We start from the raw sequence: 23,632 nt of genomic DNA on the forward strand, positions 1-23,632 counted from the left end.
ATTTTTTTCATGAATTTTCGAAGCTCCATAACATGGTTTAGAATTCGAAAATACCGCATTTCAGCGAATTTTATCCAGACAACTGAAGTCGAGATTTTCTGAACAAACTTTTAATTTTGAAAACGATAATAAAGTTTGATATTTTGGTTCTTTCTGATTTCAAAATCGAGTTCCAAATTGATAGGAAAATCGAAACATCAAAAAAACAGCTTCAAAATTCCAATTAATGAGCTTCTAAAACATGTCCCTTTCAAACATTAAATTTTTCTTAAAATCAGAGCCGAACACCTCAAGTGGTTCTCCAGAAAGATCAGCCATTGAAAATAAGTCAAATAATTTCCACATCATCTAGATAATTATAATTAAAACTCAGAACAAAACATCTCCAGCTCCCTAACAACCGTGACAAAGGTCGAAAATGAAAATCAATCAAAACGTCGATAATAATTCTATACGCCAGTTTAAATTCGACAAAAAGTCCGTTAAGTATGAAAAATGACGAAAAATCTCTCACAACACGGGTGAGTAATTTCATTTCCCAAGGCTCAGCTTTCACTCCCTCATAGATCATTGCACAAACTGAGTGTTCCCTAATCGTACGACCTATTACCATCCAAAAAGCACGCCGGAGATGATCCAATTGAGCTACTCATTTAGTCTAAATTTCTTCTTTCGAAAAAAAAGGCACCGATTTCACACCTGGTCATCATAAGTGACTCGAGTAATAAATCAAAACTCATTCGTCAAGACAACTATTAAATTAAACTTCTGGGAAGTACCCGAGTTTGACGTGCGGCTCGGACGCCTTCGGGATAGGCTGCATTCGAGCCGAGCAGAAGAGCATAACGGGTTTAATATGTATACGCAAAAATTTAAAATAAACATCACGAATCAATTTATCGACGAATCGATCGATACTTAATAATTGAATATACCGAATAAGTGTTTCTCAATCCGTGGGTCGCGATTCTTTCGGGGCATCGTGAACAATTTTTCAATGGGTCGTGACATCGTTCTCGTCGCGTCGGTGAGGATTGAAAAAAAAATTATACAATGCGTTTTTATACTTTTGGTGAACATTTTATATATAGGCGATATTCATCTCGAGATAGAAACGATCTATTGACGCGATAAAGACGAAATTGAAATTCGACGATGGAAATTGAATAGGTATAGGTATAGGTTTAAGAGCAGACGAACATCGAAGACGACCTTTTAATCGCCATATGTGAATCGAATTACGCTGTTTTTTTTTCTGCTGCTAGTTCGATGAAAAGTTCACCAATTTTGTATGTACTCGCAGCCCGAAGGCTTCTTCGGTTCGCGTTTATACTGCAGCAAACAAACGACAAGCATTCGAGAGAGAGACGAAGAACAAACCGCATCCATGATCCAGAAGCTGAATCAGAGACCAGAGTCAGACATTCCTGCCAGTCTAGGCGGCTCGATTCACATATGCGAACACTTGTCATCAAAACCAATATTTACCTTGAATTCTCGCCTCAAAAGTGAACTCAGAAATAAGTCATCGATGAAAGTAAACAATAACAATAATAATTTAAAAATAATCGAGCACCGTGGGCCCGATATACAACGTTATGTATGTATTTAACATAGAAAAATACCACAAAAACATGTAATAGGTATACTACTATACTACCACCAGTCTAAATATAGTTGACTAGATACCGGCTAAATTGTAGAACTTCCCTTCCCCTGACAGTCATTCCTATTTCTCGAGTTGCACGAAGAAGTCGCATTCCTTTACGTTGACGCATTAATTTCTTTCTTACTCTTTTATATCGAAGCAGTTCACTATCCTCTTATTTTTTTTTTCAACTCATTTTCCCCCTTCTTTTCTTCTACACAGAGGCTATACATATACCTTACCTTTACACAAATATTGTTCATTACGCTGGTTACCTTATACCTATAGCATGGCTTTTTTTTTCATGACCTTCTACACCATACCTACCTATAATATGTTAAATAAACGACTCAATACCGCAATTTTAAACCTCGTCGAATGGCCGTTACATAGCAGGTGATACCTGAGAGCATTTAATTTCCTATTCATTAACCTAACTAAAGCAGTCTCACATACTGTAAACCACACCGCAATTCGCCATAGTCTTATGGAATTTCACATAGAGTTACCCAACTGATCACGAATTTAGTTTCGTCATTCTTCTTCTTCTCCTCTTTTTTTTCTTTTTGCTTAAACTATAGACTAATGAAATTGAAAACGAACGTGGCTTTTATTTTAACCATTTTCCCACAGGTCATCTCATCATAGGAGACAGGTATTTTTAGATTTCTAGATTTATTACAGAGATTAGATTTGCTCTCAAAAATTTTACACACGAGACACGCGAGTCTCATCTTCTCGTAAACCGCAGCTCTAAACACAGCTTCCGTTCCCTTCAAAAATGTCTAATCATCGAGCAAAATAATATATTACCGAGTATTTTTCATTCTTACTTATCTCAGCTCCCACATCGCGGTCGACGCGGTCAGCGTAGTTTCGAGGAAAATTATTTTAATTAGTGAAAATTGTCACACAAATGAGTTTTTTTCATTTTTTTAAAGAATAATATTTCAGCTTGAAATAAGTTGTCTGTCGTATGTATACCTATTAGATTTTTAAGGAATAATTTTCACTTTTCAGTGCGGAAAAATTCAAAGGGTGTCACAAATTCTCACCAAATTATTGAAAATGAATTTTCAAAATGAAAATGTAATAGAAAACATGAAATTCAACAAAAACTCGAAGGTAAAATCATTTTTCCAGGAAGGCAACAGACTCATGAAAAATGGCGAGGAATTTGCGAATTTGGCAGAAACTCAGTAGAAACCCTGCAAGAAGTTGTCCTGTGATTTCAAAATTTTTGGCCCTAATTAGGAAAACTATAAATTTTTCAACATAGGAAAGCATGATGTTGGCCCGGCATTATCAAGGTTTCCTGGGCGCTGACACAGACCCGGGACCGAATTGTCCTCAATTATGAATACATAATATAAAGTTTCAAACAAGTAGCATTTAATTTTAAAACAGAATTTCAAAAAATCACTTACCTATGAACTTGTAAGAGGATAAAATGATGCTGCAATGCGATAAATCAACTGAAACAAACAGAAAACAAAACATATAGTGAAAAATAATCAATAAAAGTGGGATACTTAAATATAGGTAGGTGAAAGAAAAAATGACTGATTTCAGTAAAAAAACAAATTATGAGTTACTTATTTTAAATTTAAAATAGGTACGGTTATAAACCGTAATCAAAAAACAATGAACCATTTTGAATTAGGTACAAATTACGTGAACATCAGCAACAAGTATTTTAAAAACAATTCTTCATAGTTTAATGACACTCATTTTTGCCGAACTGTATATTTTTTGGCAAAAATTGCCACATTGTGCTAGAAGATATAATTTCTACCAAAAATGTTCATTCATTCATGAAACTTGTTACTTTTTACCGAAAATATGTATTAATTTTTGTATAAATAATTTTTTTGCCAGAATTGTTAATTATTCGACAAAAATGCTTCATGTTCCAGTGGAGGACTGACTTATGATGTTACTTGGCGATCGCCAGGGGCCCCGAGACACTAAGGGGCCCCCATGGGTCATGTTTAAACCAAAAAAAGGTGATATTTTCACTTTCTCTATAACAAAAATTTTTGCTAGCTTCTGCCCTCGCTTCGTTCGGCCCAGTTTTCTCTTCTTTTACTTAAAAATCTAAATTTTCAATTTTAGTAAGGTACATTCAAAATAATAATTCTAAAATTGCGTCGTCAAAAAAATTAACTCATCAGTCACCACAAAAAACATGTTTTTTTACCTCTCAAAAAACAAATTTTTGAAATTTTATACCCTCACTTCACTTGGGCTTCCGCCGTTTTTTTTTTTCAAATTGAGATCGAACTATTACAAAAATCTATCAGGTATTCAAATTTCAAGAAATGTTCTAACCCAAAAAAAAAACACTTTTCACCTCAAAAAAGCTTTTTTTTCTACTTCTCAAAACAAGCTTTTGCTCTCACTCCGCTCTGAGCCTGTTTGCTTTTTATTTTCAAGTTTAAAATTTAAAAAAAAACAATCATTCAAATTCTAAAATTTTGAGCTAAAAAAGTGAAATTTTTTTTAAAAACTTCGTTTTTTTACCTCTAGAAATACTAATTTTTAAAAGATTTTCCCTCGCTTTCCTTGGGTCAATTTTTATCTCTTCTCTAAATAAAAAAAATCCATTTTTGAAACTTCCATAAATTCAAAAGGGAAAATAAGAATTTTTCATAAGCCCAAATGCGAATTTTATCAATTAACAAAATTGTCATCTCATCTTTTATTTCACTTTAAAAACTCGTCATTTTATTCGGTGGTATTTTTTGCTCATGGCAAATTTTTCGTCCACCCCCCCCCCCTCCTGAAAAATCTCCTTTTTGCTATATTGAATAGAAAGACAAAAGCAAAAATCAATCGCACAACTTCCAGGGAAAAAACAGAACGAGAATGATTCTTAAGGGGAAAGGGGAAAAGTTTTGGGGGCCCCATTTGGTGCATCCACCTGGCGGGGCCCCGAACCGGAACCGATCCGGTCCACCACTGTTCCGCGAAAAATTTTAATTTTCTGCCAGAAATACTCATTTTTGTCCAGAAGAAGTCACTTTTTCAAAAACTCAGGGTGTCTAACAAAACTCCCAGTCCCAGACAAAAAAAATCATGACTTTTCTATGACTTTTTCATGACCTTTTTTCACATTTTTACCGCATGAAAATACTCCCCCCTCCTCCCAAGAAAAAAAATTAAACAACTTGAAGCTGCGAGGAATTTTTTTCCATTTTGTAGGCAAGTAGGTACTTCCTAATTTTTTGAACTTTTGCATTTATCGATTTTTTTTTCATTTTATTATGGGGTTTTTAAAAAATGTTCAAGTTGGTTTCGAACAAAATTCATGACTTTTTCATGACTTTCATGACCGTTAGACACTATGAAACGGCACATTTGTTGCTAATAATAAGCTCGTTTTTTGCTAATTTGAGTTTTTCTCCCCAAAATTGGCACTTTTATGCCAAAACTGTTCACTTTTTGCCAAATTATTGTTCTGTATTTGTCATATAAATTACGTTCATGACAAAAATTGACTTTCTGAGTTGAAACTGTCATTTTTATACCAAAAATGTTGATCATTTGCAAAGACTGTTCTTTCTGTGCTGTTCATTTTTTGGCAATTGAAAAAAAATGCTTCATGTCGACAAAAATTTCAATTTTTTGTGGAAAATACACACTTTTTGCTAGGGGTACTCATTTTTTCAAAAACTGTTATTTTTTTTGTCATTGTCAAAAGCAGACCATTTTTTTGGAAAAATTTACAGTTTTCAACAAAATTAGATTTTTTTGCCAAAAATAGTCATTTAACGCCAATTAAATTAGCCATTTTTGGGCAAAAAGAAAATTCACCAAAAATGGGCATATTTGCTGTCAAATTGGCAGTGCTTGCAATTTTTTTTTAAATTGGAATTTTTGGCCAGAATAGGAACCTAATTTTCAAAAAATTATCTTTTTTGTTTAAAAATACCCATGCCTACCTATCTACATGTTCTCCTCAAAATACACATTTGTTACAAAAAGTGCCATTTTTTGCCCAAACTGTTACTTTCTGTTGTCAAAAATAAAATTTTTCGCTAAATTGCAAAATTTTGCTAAAAATTGGAATTTTTGGCTAAGTTTTGCTAAAAATTGGCATTTTTTTCTATTGATGGTTTTTACTCAATTAGTGATACATTAGGAGCAGTAACTTCTTAAATTTTAGTCCTGTAATCAGAAAATTGTCATTATAAGATTCGTTCTATTTTAGAGTAGGTATAGATCCACCTATTTTTTGTGATTTTAAAATTATTTTTGTTATTTCTTAAATTGTGATATTTTTTTTCAAAACCTGATCTATGTACCCAATTTTCATGCAAGTACTCTATTTTCATGATGAAAAACTCATTCAAACTTCTCCCTTTCTTCAATTCAACATTCAATTTTCAAGATGGATGACCTTTCATCAGCATTTCTTCAGTATAGTTCTTCAAGTATTGTACCAGTGCACCTATAAGGCTAAATTAGCTTATTATTCACCGTTTCAAGCATATTTATTATTTAAGGATTTTTACATTATCTACCAAAAAAATGATGATTCGATTAGAACATTTACACAATATGGAATTTTTAGTCCTCTGCACTTTCGCATCGAATCGAATATCGAGTTGCAGAATCGTAAAAATTGCCTAAAAAATTTCCCAGTATATCGTGATAAAATGTTGTTTCTGTGTAACTCGACTATGCTGACCTCGTGATAACTCGTCTCCATCTGCGGTGATTCACAAAAGTAAATATATTCCACCAGACGTCTAATTTCGGCTTATAAATTAGGTAGGTAGTGATAATAAAGGAGTACAATAGGAATTTACCCACATACAAATGTCTAGCATCAGAAATTCTCCGGCAACCGCAAAGTACACGATGAAGAAAAAAAAACGCACCGCAGAGTCGATTGGTTTCGTATAAGGTATTAAATTGTTATAAACCGTTTATTCGGGTCTTCAAACGGGCGTATATAGTAAATAATTTTAGGATGCTGCGTGACTAGGTAATCAAGCAGTGGGCTGCGGATCCACATGCTGTATTGCCTTCCGTTTAACATAGCAGCGCAATTCTTCGAACAGAACAGAACGTACGTTTCCTAAATACCATACCACGAGTACGAGCATGAGTACCTATAGGACCTACCAAATCAATTAATGTTTTTCTCATTAACAACCGACCAATTTACCTCCAGCGTATAAAGTCGCAGGAATTTTTTTTTCTCGATGATGACTTTCTTAAACGGGTGTTGTATGGGAGTCGCATGGCGCATGTTGAATGGACGAGATTTTTCCAGTGTCGTTGATCTCGAGTCTTCGACTTCTTCTAATACACAATAGGATCGTTATGTGGCCGAATTTAAAATATCATTTTGCGATAAATTTTATGCCGCGCGAAATCCATCGGACGGCGCCTACTTTTACATTATAATTTGACCGCGGATATGACCAGAAGCCTCCATCCTCCATCGTGTAGCCATCCAGGGTTTTGCCTGAATCTGGCCGAGTGAGGTGATCGTTGTATAGAATACATTAAGTCGTCAACAAATAGCTTTTTAATCTGGTGTAGGATGACGAACGTGTCAAGTGCAACGTTTCGTTATTTATCGAGTCTATTAAATTTAAATGTGTTTTAATTTTCGGGTGTATTTTTTTCCATACTGGATATTTCTACTTTATTGTGTGCGAGATATTTTCTCTACGCGGGAGTTACTATTCGCTTCTTGGTATGAATAATAAAAAAATTTGGCGATAAAAATTCTCGAGCTGGACGTGCGAGTTGAAAGGTTATTCGATTTTATTCTGTAAAATAAATTTCGTATTAAATTTTCCTACGGTTTATTGGGTGGTCGAAAACATCGATAAAATTTCGTTCTTAGTCCTGTCGTATTGAGAGAAAAATTTCCCAAACTCGCAAACAAATTTTAAACTAATTTTTTTATAGCATTATTTGTTTCCATCTAAATTTTTTTTTTTTTTGAAAAAATTGCAATTTGTTTACTTGATCCTTCATTATAAAATTTTCTATCGTTTACGCGTTAATTACTTTGCTCTTGAATATGAAATAATCTCATCTGTTTGTAGGAAAAATTCGTTTTAAAAGGGAGTTTTTTTCAATTACATGCTTATTTTCAATGAAGTATATCGAAATTTTTCAATTATTCAGCTTAATTTTGTCCATTTCTTAGCCACTTTTTCTTTTACAGCCCGATTGCTCAACTTTTAGTCCCAGTATAGAATTTTATGAAACATGGAAAATTTTTCCCGCATAGGGCATGTTTAAGAATGAGGAAATCTGTACCTAAAAATTGTTTTAAAATGATATAAAATCTTGAAAATGTTACGAATGTTGTGAAATTAGAACTTGAATTTTTTAGGAGAAATAAGTAGATCAGTGAAGTCAACTCGCAAAAACAAAATTTGCAGTTTTTTTCACCTAAATTTCAAAAATAGTGCCATCTTAAAAAAAAAAGCGTAGGATTTAGAAATTCAATTCTCTACAACAGCTTGAGTTCTCATTACGACCTTGAAAATTTCAGGCCCATGCACAGGGTGTTCACAAATTTAAAAACCGGTTTCCGGTTTGGTGAAAAAATTCAAACTGGTTTTTATTGGCGCAATGCATTCTACACACCAAGGCGACAAAAACGTGATATGAATTTTTTGAAACCGGTTAGTTAATTTGCAACCAGTTGACAAAAAATACCCAAAAATAATTGTGTAGATAAAGAAAAAAGCTTGGAAACAAAAGTTGTAGAGCGTGAAAAATTACACAATACTGTCTAATCAAATTTTGAAACCGGTTCATTGGTTCGCATTTAGCAACCAGTTTTTGACAATCACTTGAAAATTAGAGATTGAGAAAAAAACTCGAAACAAAAGTTGTAAGGCGCCAAAAATTGAACCATTTTCGCAGATCCGATTTTAAAACCGGTTCATTAATTTGCAACCGGTTATCAAAAATAACCTAAAAATTGAAGATCGAGAAAAAAACTTGAAACAAAAGTTGTTGAGTGTGAAAAATTACAATATTCTGTCTAATCACATTTTGAAACTGGTTCATTGGTTCGCATTTAGCAATCAGTTTTTGACAATCACCTAAAAATTGGAGATCGAGAATAAACTTGAAACAAGAGTTGTAGAGCGTGAAAAATTGAACCATTTTTGTAGATCAGATTTTGAAACCGGTTCATTAATTTGCAACCAGTCATCAAAAATTACTTAAAAATTGTAGATCGAGAAAAAAACTCGAAACGAAAGTTGCAGAGTGTGAAAAATTGAACTATTTTCGCTAATCAGATTTTGAAACCAGTTCATTAATTCGCAGCAAGCCATCGAAAATTACCTGGTTACAAATTAATTAGCCATTTTCAAAATCCGATCAGCAAAATTGGTTCAATTTTTCACGCTCTACAACTTTTGTTCCAAGTTTTTTTCTCTATCTTCAATTTTAGGTGATTGTCATAAACTGGTTACTATAAAATGTGAACCAAGAACCGGTTTTTAAAAAATGTGATTGAACAGAATTTGATTTGATGGTGTATTTTCTGATGCTTTTTCATTTCTTTTTTGTTTGATTTGTTTGATCCAAAAAATTCTGATAATTGAGATACTTATACTCACCTACTTCCTTTGTTTGGGAGGGGTTTAAAAAGTATGAGAATTGAAGATTCATCAAATTTCAGTTTTTCAAGAACATAATTTCAATTTCCCTCATATAAGCTTTGTGGCATATTGAGGTGACAGGAGTGGATCATGTACATAAATTTTTGTTGCTCCAAGTATTATTTTAAAAAAGTATCTCAATTTTGCCAGATTTTGATTTTTTGTAGAAATTAAACTTTTGAATTTTTGAAAATTCGCTTTAAAAAAATCCAAAAATGAAATTCAGCCCTTGAAATTTGATTTATTGGTGGATGGTGGTGTAAGGTGTATTTTCGGATAATCTTTCAATATTTTTTTTGTTTGATCCAAAAAGATTTCTGATAATTTATTCAGATGCTTCCTTTGTTTGGGAGCGATTTAAAAAGTTTGAGAATTGAGGATTTCGAGTCCTCTCCAAGGTTTTTAAAGGCTTCTTCTTACAGTTAGATCAATGAAATCCAACAATTTTTTATAAGAATGCAAATTTTCTCATTTTCTTGTATGTGCATTAAATTATTCCCCTAAAAGTTACATTAAAAACAAAATTGAACTAAAACCCAATTTGTTCGACAAGATGAACTAGAAATATTTTTTTTTGATGAAAGAAAGCAATTATCTTCAATTAGAAATGTAGCAGAACTTTCTCAAAAAGGAAAGGACTTGCTGAACCACCCCTCCCCCTCGGCCTTTTCCCAACCAAAGCCATACAATAATTAGTCATCGTGGTATTGTTCTAGGCCTGCTCATGTTATGATTTCAGGATTAATCTGATTTATGTAAATTGAAATTTTAAACGTCGCTTAAGAGAAATCAAAAAATATCCCAAATTCAAAATACAAAAATACTAAAGACACTAGTTTCGTAATTTCTCAAATTTGGGACATTTCTCGACCTCAAATCTCACACGTACGATATAGGTACGTATTTTGGCATCGTCGCGTCGTCGCATAGAGCTCAAAATCGACACCAGAACTGGCGCCAATTTCGAATTTACCTCCGCTAGTAAAATCCAGTCATCTTACTCTGTAGTATGATTCAGTTCGTGATGGTTTTGAAATTGGCCAGCACATCTTACGAGCCAAGTTCTGGGTCAGTTATGCAATTCACACTCGTAACTAAATGCGCTCGAGAAGTGAGAACGTTAACACTTTTTCTTTCCTTCGTCAACTCCATACAAATGACATCACTTTCGTTTGGGTTTTCCGTTAGGTATGCGCAATTAGGCGACGAATTTCGGTTTCGGCGAAAGGAACGTGCATCACGTGGCGAAATTTTGGCAACACGTTTTTTTTTTCAAACACACGATTACCCGCATACCATAAAAAATTAATCATTGGTATAACAACCGGCGAGTTGGGCTTGGGCGCGGATACGGTGGTGTTAAAATCTATGGCCAATGGTGATTCGTTGTTCGAGTCTCGTAGGTATTACCTTTACTACATATAGGTATCTGGTGTAGAGGTTTTTTTTTTTTTTAGTTCTTTATTGGTAATACTTAAAGAAGTAAACAGAAAAGGAGGTCTATGCTGATAAATGTTGATTTAAATGGTTAGCACAGTGATATAAATTATGATCATACGGGTGAACAACATGTTGACTCTCACGGGCGCTGCTTGCGAACATCAAACGTTACAGAGAGCGCAATGTAGGTTCGCTCTCTGTGGTACACGTTTATCTATATGTGTGTTTTCGTATTCGTGCTATGTACACCAAGAAAAACAGGTAGAAATGACTCGAGTCTGTACTCGCAGAACAAAGCACAAAGGTGACCGCATCCTATCATCTGTTCATTTGCTGGTGGAATGCTGAATAAATGGCTCTATTCAATGGTCAGCCGAGGAAAAGGGGTACGCGAGAAGTCTAGACTGTAGAGCAGGTTAATATATCTTAATGCTTTTCTATTATTCCATAACGTTATTTATTTTTTAACTCGGAAAGCTTGAATACCGATTTTTTTACCTCCTCTTCTGCCCGATCGTATTCTAAAAACTTCTTTATTTATGTCATACGTCCGACCGCGGGGCCCGAGAGCACGATATGCTGACAGTGCGAAGGTTTTTTCGGGGCCATTTCACCTCATACCATATGCTCACTTTGGGAGAGAGAGACTATACGCAGAGCTCTACAGAGCTATAGAGCAACAAGAGCTGAGCTACGGCCGCGATGACGGATGCGCTCCAACAAGAGGAGTACACACGATGCCGTATATACACACATATAATAATACTTGGAATATTTAATCGGGCTCGGGCGCTGGCTGGCGCTGCGGTCAAAAGCAGCGTCTCTCTTACAGATATCTTCTCTCAAGTCTGTCTCTCTTTCTCGCTTACTCACTTCATCTTTCTTCGTAACATATGGTTATGTACACTCCATACAAACGCCTACAATGTTGGCTTCGATTTTTACTTCCGCTGGTGCTGTGCTGGCCCTGGCCGGGCCGTCGCTCGTACAAACAATTCATCAAGACATTTAATTCATAACTCGTATATAATCTCTCTTTCTCTTTGAGTCATCTGCCCAGCCGTTGCCGTTACAATACACAGCGTCATAATTCTCTCGCTTATATCCTCGTAAGCGCGAGTATCTTGGCCCAATATTCCTCACATAAATACGAAAAAAATTACACATAAACGTTTTAACCGAGCTAATTGTGCCGTGTTTTAACACATTTTATTACATTATATCTGTTTAATCTTTCGCAGCTCGATCGTTGCCAGAAATTTAATATCTATTGTAATCCACATCCGCGGAGTGTTTCTTCGTACTTATAATATATGCCAGATATAAACTCGACGAGTTGTTGTTTATGGCCATTTCGTTTTTCAATACCTTATATTCTTCGTCTCAGGATGAAGATTAACTCGGCATCGTCATATGGTCGAAATATTACCATTATTCTCGTATACCAGACCAGAGGAACATGTGCCCTTTTTAATGTCGTAAAATATGTACGTAAACGTTATATCTTAAAGTTACAAAATTGTAAACTGTTCCAAGAAAATACATTGCCGATGAGTAAATTTGCAACCGAGTTTCCTGCAGTCATGAGATACTGTTCCAAGAAAATATTCAATATTTTACAACGAAATTACAAGAGCAAAGTTCAATCTTAATCTGAAACCGTGTTTCCATCACAAAGATGAAGTACTCGTATCTGCATAAATTTGAACTAATGGAATGGGAATTACGCATTTTAGAACAATATTAGCAGGTTCAATTCAGAGCCAGATTCAGCAGATGATAAAGAGTCAGTTTCTTTTCAGACTTGGTTTTTCAAATAATTGATCTTCTTTTATGAAAAAAAAGCTCGAGCGCCTCATTCTTCGGGTGTTTTCTGTTGACTTGAGTCTACACAGTTGCCAAAACCGAAGACAGAAAAAAATTGATCTAAAAAGGCCAGAAATTAACTTCACCGACTAAGCGACGGGAGTATTTCAATTTCAAAAAAGGGATGTCTGAATACCCCCTCCCTCCCTCTTGTAAGTTGTGAGGTAGGAGTAACCGTTCAGTTACTTTTAACCCTCTCTAGTTTTTTATAGGTACACCAAGAATTTTATGGGAAATATCAAAAGTAGGTTGATTGTATATTGTATTAAAAAAAAAAAAAAAAAAAAAAACCATAAAGCAGGACTTTTTGGCAATTTTTATAGAAAAGCAGTACTTTTGGCATGGCATTTTTCCAAATATTTTAGTTTGGGAGGAAGTGAGGGTCGGTTAGATCGAAATTTATTACTGTTGAAAATTTCTCAGGTCACCATTTTTCCATTTTCCAAAAGAGAATTAGAAATTATGAAAGAGAAGGAATGTAAAATTCCAAAGTTTGATTTTATAAAAACGTAAAACAGCTAGCAGATCTATTTTCGCTTCTTTTCAAATGCTCCATTTTTATGGAAGGATTGTGAGAGGGAGGGGAGTTGAAGTTTATTCAAGTTAACATTTTGTTACTTTCAAAGAGACTTGGAAAATACCCGCGAAAAAAATCAAAATTCTGAATAAAGTACAAATAAATGAACAGAAACTTTCAAATTTGATTTAAAAAATAGAAAACAGCAGAACTTTTTTTGCAGCATTTGCAAAAAAGTACAAGGCTTTTAGCATGGAATTTTTTCAAATTCGGAAAGATGGGAAGAGCGTTGGTCGGGTCGAAATTTTAACCATTCACACAAAATAAAAGAAGCCTTTTCAAAAAATTTACTTTATATGTAAGTTATCTCAATTTTAACAGACTTTTGAAAACTTGGAAAAAAAATTTAGTTGACTTTCTGAAATTATGTCAGAGGCTTTTGAAAAATTGGAAGAAAATCAATCAAATTTTTTGAAAATTTAGAAAAAAAATTCAATGATTTTCTGTTATTAGTACCTAAGGGTCATTCCACAAAATAATCAAAAGATTCAAAAAATGAACGAATTTTATTTATGTACCTATTTGTTGTGAGTGTAATTTTTATCAACTTTTTCATGAAATACGTCAGAAAGAGGTCAAAATAAGACAACTGAATAAATTTAAACTTTTTTTGATGTTTGAATTTGAAAATTGATTTTTTTTCAATTTTGATTTTTTTGTGAGGAGTTCATTTGTAGAGTGAAAGGGTTTTTTCAACTTTTTCAAAAGATACGTAAAAATAGGGGTCAAATGGGTCAACTTCACCTATCAAAACTTTTTTTCATGTTTTAAATCAAAAAATCAAATTTTTTCGCAAACTTGAAATTTTTTAAAATCAACTTTGCAACATGGTACCATCCTAATTTTTCAATATGTAGTTCAGCATGAAAAGTTGTCCATAATATATTTTTTTCAGAATTTTTGAGAGTCAGAACGATATGAAAACTACGTTTTGAAACTTTTTGAGCTAATTTTTTATACGAAAAAAAGTGGCAACACTGATTTTTATGATATCACCAAAACGCCTTTCAAAACCCCTAACTATGGGAAAATGTTCCATTTTGGTAGGTATCGCGGTGATCGAGTAATCCACTGCTGAAATGGATGATGGTTCGCTGAAAACTTTGACACCCCCTAGTCGCCTTTAAAAATGGGCTAGAGGGCTGTGATTTGCGCCATTGGTCATCCCTTCAGAAGGTCTTTCCACAGGAAAAATTTCAAAAAAATCACCGAACCCCCCCATTTCTTGGTCTAATTGACGTGGAATGACCCCTAAAAGTCACATTTGAAAAATCTCAATGAATTCTTGACATTATGTAAGATTTTTGAAAACGGAAGAAATTCTCATGCATTATATACAAATACCTACAGACGGGCCAATAACGTTAAGAGGTCAGGCAGAAAGGTCAATGACCTTAAGACGCCAGACGGACGACTTTGGGAAGCTACACAGACAGATCAACGACCTCAAGATACCAACCAGACAACCTTGGAAAGCCAAACTGACGGGGTCAATGACCTTGAAAAAAGACACAGGCCGGTAGACGACGTCGGAAAACTATACAGGCAGGTCAGTGGTCTTGAAAGTCTAGACATACGGGTCAATGACCTTTAGAAGATAGGCAGGAATGAGATGCTAGTCAGGTAAGGTAGTTACCTAAAGAGGTTAGTCACAGGGGTCGATAACCTTACGAGGTCAGCCAGGCACTCAGACAAACTCGACAGACCAGACAGGAATACAGATGACTTTGAGGCGGCAGACAAGCGGGTCAATGACCTTGAGAAAAAGATATTTGAGACTTCAAATTTTATCCACCTTTTAAAGACTCAAAAAATTTAAAATTATGCCTATCACACTTTTGATAAAAAATAAGAGCAATTTCTCACATTTCAATATAATGTCAGAGTTTCTAGTCTTTTGCCTGACTTTTAAAAAAGTAGGAAAAAATCCAGATGAATTCTTGTAACTTATAGGTAGTTACTAGGTACCTAATCCTTGTCATGAACTAAAAAACATATCCATGATTTAAAATTTTCCTTAGAAGACTTTACCTACATTTCCCCTCATTTTTCATCACAAAAAATATAGCTTTCAAGAACAAACTGGTGGTAAAATTATGTCATTTGCAAAAATGATTAATGCTTTAGAAACCACAATAAAGACATCACTCTTTTTGGCAGACTCTTCGGAATAAGGATATTTCATACACAGAGGACCTTGTCATTGAACTTATTTCTCCTTTAAAAAGTTCCTACAGTGATTCCCCCGAGATGAGATCTGCTCGTATTTAACCTTCTCCACCCCCTGTGTCTCTTATTAGGTACCATATTCATCTACCATCTAATGTTACACAGCTTTTTCGTATACCACAAATTTCATACACCGCACAGCAAAATTGAAAAGAAAAAAATACAAATACAGGTATAATACATATTTAATACCACTTCCTGCAACCCTTCTTTTGCAAACGACCACGACGACGTGTCGAGCTGCCAAACAAAATGGTGATTTTGTATTGACATAGTCGCGGCACAATAGGATACACAGATGCAAGATACCTAGGTCATGGGTAATACACTAATAGTACCTGGTTGCAAACCTTTGAAAGGATTCTAAATAGCGTATAAAATTAGCGCTGCAAATTCCAACCGAGCTATCTGTATTATAAAATCGACGTAAACCCGGCTACTTTACAGGTAATCAAATGAAGTATGAAAAATTGAAGTGCTCTCGTATGTATACTGTATAGTAAAGAAAGAGCAACGACGACCAAGACGCGATTAAAAGGCCAGATCTGTAGAGAGCGAATAAATTTAAAAACTGGTCGAACATTTACTGATTTAATCGCATAATTTGCTGCAATCTAACCAACATTATCAATGTTTTAAAATTTTTCGCATTTTTTTCAGTTTCGGGGAAAAAATTATATAATTTTTGTGTTAGCTTTATAATTAACCGAAAATTATTTACGCCATGATGTATACTCCGTGTTAAGATCAAAATCGCTAAAAATTCCGTGAATTTTTTCCCTATACAACGTTTGCATGTACCTACATAATACTGTGTATAGGTAAGCAATCGGTTGGCCATTTTGCTTCTCAGAGCGTTATTTATTAAGCGCGTATAAATTTTAATTCTTTTTCTTAAATCAGATTACCTGAAGATTATGTCGCCTAGGTACTTCACACAAATATCTCGTACTGCGTTAAGAGGCTCTCTCGGTGTATGTGCATATACGAGACTGCTTTTACGAGATTGCTGGCACAGTGCCGCGAAATGCACTCACTTAGCGAAGCTATGCAACGTGAAATAGTATATTAAATGTCCGTATATATCGAGGTGAAATGTGGTTTTTAGAGCGATTACATGCGCGAGACTGTATACAAGAGGCGAGGCAAATAAGTCGGAGGCGTTTAACTCACCAAAAACGCATACTTAGATACACACAGTCGGGAGTAAGTATGAGTAAAAGTACACGCAACAGTACCAGGAATCGGCCATAATGAATCACTTTCTGATGATTTTTAAATACTTGTGCCAACCATAATATAATATAAGTCATCGAGTGTGAAATTTTTACGAAATTAAAACTCAATGTATCAAAGAGATATAGGTAAGTAATTTGGGAATTTGTACGGTCAAACGAAACGGGACTAAAATTACCTGCTTAACAATCTTTTGAATAGTACACCAGAAACCGTATTTTATGGCAAAATAATCCGATAAGCGTTCTTAAATTGAGTCAGATTTACCTACGAGTGGAGAGAATTAAAAACCCATATTATGGTGATTTTCACATGGGAATGAAATATTTCGGTTGTAGGGAGTTTCTGTAAGAAGAACAGCAGGCCTTTTGCTGTATCACAGTCGATCAATCTGCGCGAGGACGAGGAATGAAAAATTTACATATCCCACATCACAGTTCTTAAAAAAGTCAAATCAAATATTGTAAGATCAGAATGGTATACTCACTCTAAATATTCGAAATTCATCCAGAAATAATTGATTTTTTTTTTCAAAAATCTACAGTCTGGCACGAGTAATGTCAGGAATTCTTCGTCATTTTTTTCAAGTTCTTAAAAACTACAAATATGTAAGTAGGTTACTTCAAATGTTGGGGTTTTTATAAAATATTTTAAAAAGTTTGCATTAAGTTTTTGAGTGAGACAGATTGGTACTTGAATATTAAAAATTTATCAAATTTTGTTCCAATGGCGTCGTTATTAACTATAAAGTCAATTTGAGCAGTTTTTAATGGCACTTTTTGAAAATTTGGAATTTTTAAAATATGGCTGGAGGTTCCAGAACGGCTTGAAACCACTTCCAATCGTCTTAGCATGTTAAAATCAAGAGTACCTATTATACAAACAAAGGGTATTCCCGGATAAGATAGGTGAAATGCCAGTCCTCGGATTTTTGAAATTTTGATGAAACAATGTTGGGTGCCTTTAAAAAACATGTTGGAGCCAAAAAAATATTCCCCACCCCATCACCTTGTTCACTATGATCAAAAAACGCGTTTTTCGGGGGGAAAATCATACTTCAACGAGTTTTGAATAAAAAATTCTGAATTCACCCAAAATATATGGAGGAAACATGAGTCTATCAACGTGAATTTTTTCAAAATTTTTCGGCCCCCCCGGGGGGGGGGGGAGATATTGACAAAAGAAAATTTGAGACCGCCATATCTCCGAACCTAATTTTTGCACATGAAATTTTTTTTCTTTCAAAAAAATACCTGCATGAGTATTATAATTGGTATTTTTTTCAAATTTTTTCTCCAGGTGAGTCATCTTCAAAAACTCAAAAAACACTCAAAAATGCGTTTTTTGTCACGGCCGGCACCACCAAAAAAAAGCGATACTGCCAGTGATATAATTCTGAAATTTTGCATGCGGATCTCTAAAAACAGTATAAAACCAACCAACTTCTTGAAACCCCCCCAATTTTGGGGCGAAAATTTTGGAGGCTCCAGTAGAGCTCAAAATGGTGACATACTTTTACATGCTGTTTCAATTTAGTTTTGTCCGGTTCAAAAAATTTTCGCTGATTGGCATACTTTTCTCGTAAGTTTGGTTGGACCCCTCTTAGCTCATCATGAAATAGGTTTAGCCAGCAGAACCAGTTTTAGAAAGGGAGATAGACCCCTTAAAAGGAGACAGAGCATCGTTGGAGCAAGTTGGAGCACGCCGTCCGAGTGTTAGAGCAACACCCCCTCCCCCCACCACCACAAAAAACTTTTGGTAGGGCTGGCGAAACGATAACCTTAGTAATGCAGCCAAAGTCTACAAAAATTATGTTACATGACAGAGCATTGCTAGTGCTGTTTAGAGCACTCAGTCCCGACGTTGGAGCTATTTCCTCTCCCTCTCACCCCATTTTTAAAAAATCTTCGAGTATGCCTGGTGAAATAGTAGCCCTACCAATGCACCAAAAATCTGTAAAAATTATGTTGGAAAATCTAGCATTGGTAAAGCTGTTTAGAGTATACTCAGTCCAGACGTTAGAACACTTCCTTTTCTGTCCTCACTCCAGAACAACCTATTGACCTTTCAAGGGCATCGGTCCATTAATATATCCTCTCAACTCTCAAGGTCACTAACCTACCCCTCTATAGCCTCATAAAATCGTCCCTCTACCTGTCTGGCCTCTTAAGGTCATTGGCCTGTCTGCCTGGTTCCCCAAAGTCAAAGGTTTGTCCGTCTGCCTGATTGCCTGTCTATCTGGCTTCACAAGGTCGTCTGTCTACCTGTCTAGCTTTTTAAGGTCATTGACCTGCATGTCTGGACTCTCAAGGTCACTAACCTATCGGTCTAGCATCTCAAGGTTATTGACCCGTCTAATCTAACATCTCAAGGTCATTGACCACTCTGTCTGACCTCTCAAGGTCACTAACCTACCTATATAGCCTCTCAACTCTCAAGGTCATTGACCTGTTTGTCCTTTTGTCTACCATTCAGCCAGACTGTCTGGCTTCCTAATATCATTGTCCTGTGTGTCTGAACTCCCAAGGTCGCCCGTCCTTCTGTCTGACCTTTGAAGGTCATTGACCTGTCTTGTGTGACTTATCAAGGTCGTCTGTCTGCCTGGCAGTCATCTCAAGGTCACTGCCCCACCTGTCTACCCTCTCATGGTTTTCTGCGCATCTAGCTTACTTCCCAAGGTTAATTTCTGCGTATATAGCCTCTTAGGGTCATTGATCCGTTTATCTGTACTCTCAAGGTCACTGACCTACTTGCCTAGCCTCTCAAGGTCGTGAAGCCACACCAAAGGTTTTTTCTTCAAAAAACACGGGGGAGAAGGGAGTGTTCTATCTCTTTATAGAGCTGTCCCCTCCCTTTTTGAAACTTGTATAGGGCCGGCGAAATCTACGTACCTATCTCTTCTCTGACCATGACAGTTCTGAACAGTCGAGCGCATTTCTTTCAGCCATTACCTTTAGCAATATTGCAAACCATTGTAGATATTTGCTCTTGCAATATTTCAACATCGCAGTTTGGTAATCTTTTACATAAGTACCTTTTCAGTGTTTTGCGGTCATTTGTTTCATTTTGCATACTTCTGCAGCAATTTCATCTCAAAAAGCAAAATGCATTCGATGATATTTTCTTTTTACTTGAAATATTATCCTATTCTCACTCATTTATACGTTCCATTTTCAACAAACGACATACAGATTACCCACTAAAGGAGGAGACCGAAAAATCCCAAGATATCTAAGGTCAAGAAGAATGTTATGATTCCATTAATTTTAGCCCATTATCGAAAAGTTTTATAATAATTTTGACACGTTTGAAAAAGGCCAAAGACTGGCATGAAACGCGCCGCTCTAAATACAGTAGTTGGCGCGAGTATTTAGAAACCCTTTTTTAAAAATATTTCCAACGTGAAAAATACAGCGCACGTTGTCAAGTTTGGAAATGATAATCTGACATGTTTCGCGAGATAAGAAACGAACAACATAATCCGTTTTGCTGTCTGTATAGAGATCTGTGCGTACATTAGACACACCTTTTATATGTATATAGTTTGAATTCTCAACTCTTGGCAGTGAATAGAATAATGTGAAGAAAAAGTCCTTCGAAATCCTCGAAACAGGTTAATGTTTATCGAGAGCTACTCACTACGGATTAAAAATTCTACACTATAGTAAGTTCTTACTCTTCTTGTACACACGTATTGGCATTGGCATTGGCAGCCAAACTGTGAACTCTGCGAAGAATGAGCTGATGTTTCCGTTTTAATGGATTACTTTTACATACAGCATCGTGTGCATCGATAAGCGCCGTTTAATCACGCTTTCAAAACACATTGCTTACTATTTCATAGCTTCTGAATTTACCTACTTACTGGTACTGACTGAAGATGCAGTGGAATTTTCAAAGTAACAGGGGAAGCCACCGAACTCCGAAGCACAGCAGCCCTGGTGATTAATAATGATGCGTATATAAATTCACATTCAGTCAGATTGATTTCTTAACGATGACTCGACATGTGACAAAGTACAACCACCTATGGTGCGTGGTTATTTTGTACGCGAGTCGTCGTTGTCGCCGGAAGTGCACATGGCATTGTGGTATTTTGGCAGATTTATGAGAAATCATTTTTCTCGCTCAATGATTAGCGCACCTTAGAGAAGTATGCAGATGAAAGATCGATTTTGTAGTTATTTTTCATCTTAGTTCTTTTTTACAACAGATGATACGTGAGTTGGTTTCCAATTGTCTATAAGGTCAAAGTGGGTAATTGTAAACAGGGGGTCAATTGTGAACAAGATGTTTTGCTTGGGTATTTAAAAAAAATGAAATTGATCTTTCATTAGTCTTTTGAACTTCCAAACCTTCAATTGTTTAATTCCTTTAGTAATTATTTTCAGGACGTGTCCTTATCACCTATTTATTAAATTATCACCTTATTATCATAATAAGCAGATTTTAACTTTGTACTTTTGAGGAAATCTTCGCAATTAACTTTACTACCATGTACAAGAGAACGCACGGAATATATAGAATTAACACACGATATAATTTATTCTCGTCAATGACACATGTTACATGTCAGATTAGAACACCGCACCGGATTCGCAAACGGTAAATTTCGCGCGGCTAAAAACACTTTAGCGAGTAGTCGAAAAAAAAAACAACTTGGGCCACAAACGTGATAATTCAATACACGTCGGATTTGGCATACACTTATAACACGCCTGCAAAAATTTACAGCTCAAATCACGCGATCGGCTGTTGAAAAAAAAAATTTATATTTTAATTGTTATTTCAACAAATAGTCGAGAACGTACGAATCGTCTGCTTAAGATTAATTAAACTGTTGAAACTGTTAATTAACCATTCTTAATTCCCACCTCTGTAACACCCATTTTTACTACGAATAATGAAAAACACGCCACGTTATTAATTTTAATAGAAAAATTATTATACGAGATTCGAGAGAATAAGAAAACAGTATGGAAAAAGGGTCACTCACTTGACAGACAAATTACAAACACGCAAGAAACGCGCATCAGTTTTTCTGCAGGCGCAGGTGGCATAAAATGGGCAAGAGAGAAAGGAGCAGAACACGTTCCCATATACATAAACATATGCTCTTCAACTTGCCATTATTTCTGTTGTTAAAAGTCTCAACATATACACTTTTAATAATCTCATAACGGTTTTATGTAGTATAAACAACTCGTACTTGAGAGAGGAAAAAATAAAGGGCAGAAGGAATCTGTTCACATGGTCAAATATTTCCATCTGTCTCCAACCTGTAATCAACATTTTTCTCGCAAATTCATCCCAAAAACTTGCAATTGCGATCAAATACCCGGAAACGTAGATAGGTTCCTATACTATATAATGGAATCGTGTACCATGTACTTGAAATTAATTGAAAATAAAAATATCCACTTTAACGGTCATAAACCGCTCTAACGATCCATTAAACTTCGTTCTTCGATAATTAATCGAGAAATGTTTTATCAACTTCTCTCTCGAATTGTACCTAAGCAACAATTGACCGTCGTCGTCTTCGTCTTCGTGAGACGACTGAGACAAAATCCACTTTGGTAGCCTTTCTCGTTCGACTTGAACAGTTGAACCGCGACGTGTAAATCATATCAGCGGATAGAATCGAATACTAATTCATTGTAAATATATCTAGATTCAATTCGAGTCCACCTACGTGCATCATTCCTAATCAAAGTATTTTTTCAGAAGTCATTCTACAATTTCGTGGCTTAAATGACTCAATCTCTTACAACGTACACAAACGACTATAAATCAAATGGCATCGTAACAAAGGATACCTACCTAACTTCTATATCAGCAGCCAGAGTGAAGATTCTTACAGACATGAGACTTTGTGGTTTTCAAAAAGGCTATTTGATTGAAAGGGGACTAAAAAGTAATCGTGAAGAAATTTACATAAGCACACAGGCGCCTTGTGGACCTGCTGGGTGATTTAATTTACATGGATTGGATTATCTTCTAGGTGGTAGCTGAGAAACGTCTCTCAGCCTATTGATAATTTTTTGTCATTGTGTCTCTGAAAACTGTATTAAAATCTTTAATGTTTCAAGTGTTGGATTTCATTTTTCGATTTCTGATCAATTTTGTAACATACAAGTGTAAGTATAGGTATTTGGCTCTAAGATTTTTTGAAATGAAAACTCAAAATTTAATAAAATTAAAATATGTACTAGAACCATGAAATTTGCATTACATTGTATTATCAATCATACGGTTTGATTGACGGAGGTATGGGATGTTCTGGAACGTCCAGAAGATTTTTAAACTTTGCAGTTCTGAAAATGAATGTTTAAAAATGATGAGTTCTTGAACCACTGAGAACGATTTTTGAAAATTTTCATCTTATTAATAGTCTCTTTTTTTGGAAATTTTTACAAAATTGCAAAATTCAAAAATCCGCTTGCTGAAGGCTACAAAATAATGTTTGTTTTCAATAATTTTTAGTCGGAGGCCAACATAAGGATCTACTGCACCCCCCTCCCCCCACTGATCCACCGGGTCAACCTTTTTTTTAAAGGGAGAGTCCTGCGGAACATTTCTAGCCTTTGTCCTAAAAAAGTGGCCCTACTTACAAAATATAGCGGCCATTTTGATTGACAGGTCAGCCGAAATCGCAGATTTTGCGTTCCAACAGAAGAATTGCACGAGATTTTTTAAATCGTACAAACATAGATCGAAAGAGCAAGCAAAAATTTATCACCCGTCAAAATTTCAAGTGCTAAAGTGCCTTTTTCGATTTTTGGTGAGTTTTCAAAAATCAAATTTTGGCCAAAAATGTGGGGAAAATCCAAATTTTATCAAATTGACCTAGAAAGCTGAAATTTAGAATATACCCTATTTTCGACCTGCCTAATCGATTGGAAACTGTTTCAAACCGTTTTGAGCAGTTCTGGAGTCTCTAGCAGATTTTTGGAACTCGAAATTCCTACAAAATTTTATCAA

General features: G+C 35.3%; 1 protein-coding gene across 1 annotated transcript in view; it reads right to left on the reverse strand.

Annotated features, from left to right (window-relative positions):
* LOC135841466 (interference hedgehog-like) overlaps positions 1 to 23,632 on the reverse strand; it is an 88,910-nt gene that overhangs the window by 56,594 nt on the left and 8,684 nt on the right. Inside the window, exon 2 of the mRNA XM_065358434.1 lies at positions 3,076 to 3,123. The gene's annotated coding sequence lies outside the window, so the exon portion shown is untranslated. The remainder of the gene's footprint in view (positions 1 to 3,075; positions 3,124 to 23,632) is intronic.

This window comes from Planococcus citri, chromosome 3, assembly GCF_950023065.1.
Source record: "Planococcus citri chromosome 3, ihPlaCitr1.1, whole genome shotgun sequence".
NCBI lineage: Eukaryota > Metazoa > Arthropoda > Insecta > Hemiptera > Pseudococcidae > Planococcus > Planococcus citri.